The sequence below is a fragment of the Rattus norvegicus genome, chromosome 19 (assembly GCF_036323735.1).
Source record: "Rattus norvegicus strain BN/NHsdMcwi chromosome 19, GRCr8, whole genome shotgun sequence".
Classification (NCBI taxonomy): Eukaryota; Metazoa; Chordata; class Mammalia; order Rodentia; family Muridae; genus Rattus; species Rattus norvegicus.
The window spans coordinates 24,348,086-24,353,239 of NC_086037.1; positions in this window are offsets into that span (position 1 = coordinate 24,348,086).

The following is a 5,154-nucleotide window of genomic DNA, read 5'->3' on the forward strand; positions in this document are numbered from 1 at the left end:
AAAAACATTTTCTTCTCAAGGGCAGCGTTCCAGCCCCTGCTTGCATCTCTCAGCCGTCTTTCCTTGATCCTGTCTGGGAAGTGTCTCTCAGTGACTCCTCAATTTCTCTCTTTGTCCTTTTGTTTTAAAAGTAACACTTTCTATAACATAGCTAAATGTCCTTGAAGGGGTTTAATCATGCAAAAAGAAAGCAATATAATATATAATGTATGCAACCTTTAATGAGTGTATCTATTTTCTTAGGGGTATTTTTCAGATACCTTCCCAGATCTGGATTTAACTTTGGTAATTGTTATCTGTCTACAAAATCAACAATATCGAATAAATATTCCAGTGTTCTGGCGTAAAGTCCTCGGGAGTAAGAACTAATGATTTTGGAATTTGCTCGGTTTCTATTCTTATGTCCCTCATTTCATTTCTGATTTTTAATTCATGTATTGTCTCTCTTGTGCATTGTTAGTTTGAGGAAGGGGTTGTCTCTCTTGTGGATCTTCTCAAAAAAAAAAAAGAGGAAGAAAAGAAAAAGACAGCTCTTGCTTTCCTTGACTTTGCATTTTTCTCTTTGTTTCTAAAGGCTTGATTTCAACCCTGAGTTTATTGCCCTTCATCAGATCCTACCAGACTCTCTATGGGATGAGGTTTTGCCTCCTCTTGGTAACAGCAGCATGGAATAAATGAAGCTTCTGCTGATCTCTGTTGTGCTGTTGCACATCACAATCTCACCGAAAACCATGCATAGCCTGGTTTATGCTCTATTAAAGCGGCCCACTATTTCAGTGTTCCCTGCAAGGTGCCATGGAACGGTAGTAACATAATTCTGCATGCACATCGAAAGGTTTCTCCACGGTCTTCTGGGTCATTTGATAATAATTTATAGTGAGTTCATGGATGAACACACATACACACATACACACACACTTTACTGACATGGTGCAAATTCTTTGCACACCAAAAATAAAGTGAGCGTTACTGAAAATGCACCAATAATGGAATCGATGCAGGGAGCTGTGGGGAAGCTGGGGCTTAGAGTTACTTAAAAGACTGGATGCAGATTCTCCTTCTATTGGAGGAGAAACTTGATAGACAATGTGGTTCTTTATTTTCTTTCTCTAGAGCACACAGGACTAGGGTGGCAGCTAGGGCTTTGAGCATGTTTGGCAAGTACTGTAGCACTGAATTAAATCCTAGGGCTGGAACCCTATTAATCATCGACAACAATTACAGGGCAGGCTGGATGACGACACTCAGCTGACAATGTGGACATCTCAAGACAGTCACTGGACAATGGCTGACACACTTGTCTGAAGACTGGAAATGTTTCTCGATCTTGGAGAGGAAAGAAGGACCCTCCAACTACACTGTCCTCTAAGGAAGTTTATTCAGGTGAGGGATGACAGGGACTGTTTTGTCTCACGTCACACATGTCAGTAGAAAATATCCTAGGTATTGGATGCCGCTGTTAGCATTAACAGAACAAAGCACATAGTGTTGGGAAGGATAATAAATTATGAGTAGGATTAGAAAACCCCAAGCCTCTTCCAGGTTCTAGGAGAGCAAAAAAAAAAAAAAAAAAATACCACGAAATACAGCATTAATGGGATAGTTTGGTTAAATCTAGTTACTAGTTTCTATTGTGATACCTATTGTCAGTGCCTGTGCCGACAGTGTGTGAATATCAGGTGTAGGTTTGTGGGATTGAAAGAAAACACGTACACGGTTCACCCCTTTTTAGCGAGTGCCACCAAGGCTTTACTGAGATCTCCTTATATACCAGAGGCAAAAGCCGTGGAAAAACAACAAGGCAGGTGAAAATCCCCAACCAGGAAAATAGGACAAGTCTGTGTGGTGAAAGTTCTAGCCCAATCAGGGGCATAAACAGCTTCTTATAAACAAGAAGCAGGAAAGCTCAGTGGGGAGGAAGGGTGCCATGGAAAATCCCAGCCCCAAATCAGGGGCTAAGAGCAGCTGTCAAAGGTGTAAACAATTTCTTCCTATAGCAGGCTGAAAGGCTCAGCGAGGGGGGAGGGAAACACCAAGGTAGGGCCCAACAGGAGCCTTCACTGGTGGCTCTAATGTTTCACTTTCCTCTACCAACTGGCCTCCACACTGTTTCTAGCACCATAATGATTTCAAGTCTTCCTCCTAAGGAATTTTGTGGCAACCGTTGAATGCTAAGCACAAGGCTTCATGGGTGTTCCCCTAACACACACCCATGTTGCAACCTTCCATGCAGGCTATTTCTTGATGTGATTTCAAGCACCTGTACATAATAAGACAGGAGAACATTTTGACTGCATATTCAAACTGGTATTATTTCTCAGGAATTTTTAATGGCTAATATTGGTGAAGGAGGATAATTTGAGTTAGGATGAGACATTTTTGGGCAGGATTTGGAAGGAAACATTCATTTAGATGCATAGGAATTACTAAGGTTTTTATAATCAACCCTTGAGGAAAATTTGGATTTGGAAGCAGGAGGTGCTCAGTGGCTCTGCCCCGGGAAAGTCTCCTGGAAAGGGCACCTCTGCTTATGCTCAGTACAGGGAGAACATTAGCAGGGAGGCAAAGTCTGCTCCCCATGACATCAGCTGTCCCTTCTTGGACATTCTATTGTCTCCTAGAGAGTTCTTGGCGTCCTCTGCTATGTCACCAATGTTGTAGTGACAACCAGTGCCCTAGTTTGTCTCAGTCTGAGTCTGGCAGATACATCCTAAGACATGTTTTCCAGTCTTAGAAGTGTTTTGGGAGGGGGGAATGTCGATTGTGGAGAGACTAGGGTGAAGGAGTCTGACCTTTCGTCTCACAGAAATGATGGACAAAGAAAGTGGTTCTGGGGAATGTGGAGTAAGTTCTGGGCAGTGTCTTTTGAGCTTTCTGTGGAGGCGTGGGGGAGGGATGGTGGGGGTCCTGCAAGCTTAAGCTGACCTTTCTAGCAATTGGCCACAACAACTGGAGCATCTGCAAAGGAATTGAATTTCCATGAATATCACAATTCCTGAACGTCATGGATTTCAGAACATTAATTTTCCCATCCCCAAAGAAAGGATATGGTAAGGCCAATGGTACTATTCTGTGAACTTCTGGCCTTTACTTTTAAAGTTGATTGGTGGCTTGTTTTTTGTTGGTTTATTTATTTATTTAGTTGGTAATATTATTTATTGCCAAAGTCAAACATCTGGGTTACATCCTGGGACCCACATGACAGAAGGAGAGAAATGGCTCCTGAACGTTGTTTGGTCATGTGCTGCGCACACACACACACACACACACACAGACACTCATACTCATACTCTCACTCATACACACAAACTTTAAAGCAATAGTAATTTTTCTTAGTGTCTGATATAATTGGTTCTAATACAAAGACATCCTGAGTGTAGTTACTATATAATTAAATAGTACTCATGCTCTCAGGCAAAGAGTTTAAAGTTTATAGGTACCTAATAAACTAGCATTGGGACATATAAAGAACATTTAAATGTTCAGCAGAAATACAAAGAACAACTAATTTAATTTGTTAAAAGTGAAAGCTTATACAATTCTGAAGGTTTTTATACTGGTTTTATTATACATGTAACTATGAAAAGAAAACATACATACTTGATCAATGAAATGAGGAAGAGTGATTTAATGAACAGAAAAATGGATGGTACTTCAAAATTTCCATGATTACATATTATCTATTTAATTCCCTCCACAATAGCAAGAAACGGACATTATTATTTATGCGACATTACAGATACATAAACTGAGAAAATATTGTTTGGCCTGATTTTCTGAGCTTTTTAAAGGTTTAGTTAATTGACAGAGCTGTGGTTTAAAATTAGGGTCCATATTCTTCTGTTTTAAATGTGTGACACTTTTCTCTTTTTTTCTCCATCTTTTAAATTGGGTATTTCTTATTTATATTTCAATTGTTATTACATTTCTGGGTTTCCAGGCAAACATCCCCCTAACCCCTACCCCTCCCCTTCTCTATTGGTGTCCCCTCCCCATCCTCCTCCCATTGCCACCCTCCCCCCAACAAGCCCCTTCACTGGGGGTTCACTCTTGGCAGGACCAAGGGCTTCCCTTTTATTTCTAGTGGGTGCTGCTCTCCCTGCTCCCTGGGAAGTGGATGGGGGGAAGGCCCGGGCCTGAGGTCAGTTGGAACTGGGGAAAGGCAAAGGGACTCCTAGGTGAGAATGCCAAACCACCACTGCTGCTGCAGCCACCATGGAGAAGCCCTTGTTCCCGCTGCAGGGAGGAGAGTCTGGTGCCCACAAGATGGCTGAAGGGGAGCTGAGAGTGGACAGCTTCATCACCTGCCTGCTGGAGGTATGAGGATATCGTCCGGGAAAAATTGTGCAGATGACTGAAGCAGAAGTCCGAGGGCTGTGTATCACGTCTTGTGAAATCTTTCTTAGCCAGCCAACAGCTGTGAACACAGGTTTCTTTTGGAGAGCAGGCCTGTGCAGGCCCAGAACCTAGGTGGCACAGTTCAAGCTACCCTTTTTCCATGGGCAATCTCAGATCATATTCAGAAAGTATTTCTTGGGCTAAAGAGATGGCTTAGTGGTTAAGAGCACTGACAGCTCTTCCAGAGGTCCTGAGTTCAAATCCCAGCAACCACATGGTGGCTCACAACCATCTGTAATGAGATCTGATGCCCTCTTCTGGTGTGTCTGAAGACAGTCACGGTGTACTTGTATATAATAAATAAATAAATAAATCTTTAAAAAAAAGAGTATTTCTTCCAGGTGATGGATTTCCAATTTATGGAATTGAACTAACTTACTGAGGGTGGAAGTGACACAGAGAGTTAAAGTACAGAAGGAATAATCCAGAATGTCCACCAACAGTTGCTGTCACACCAGGACTTTTAAAAGCTCAGCTGCTAGAGAAGCAATGTAGTCTTTGGTTATTCTCAAGCTTAGGTATTCTAGTCATTATAAGCTGACCATGACACAAAAAGAATCATCTATATCAAAATAGAGAATAGTAACTAGATTCACACCACACTATCACATTACTACTGTATTTGAGGTGCTCAGTTAATATCTAAGAACCTGGAAGAGGCCTGGGTCTTGCTACACATACTCATAATTTATGTCCCCATTGTCAGCTGAGATTCTTCATGCAGCCTGGGGTCAAGGAGGTCATCCCACAAAGCAC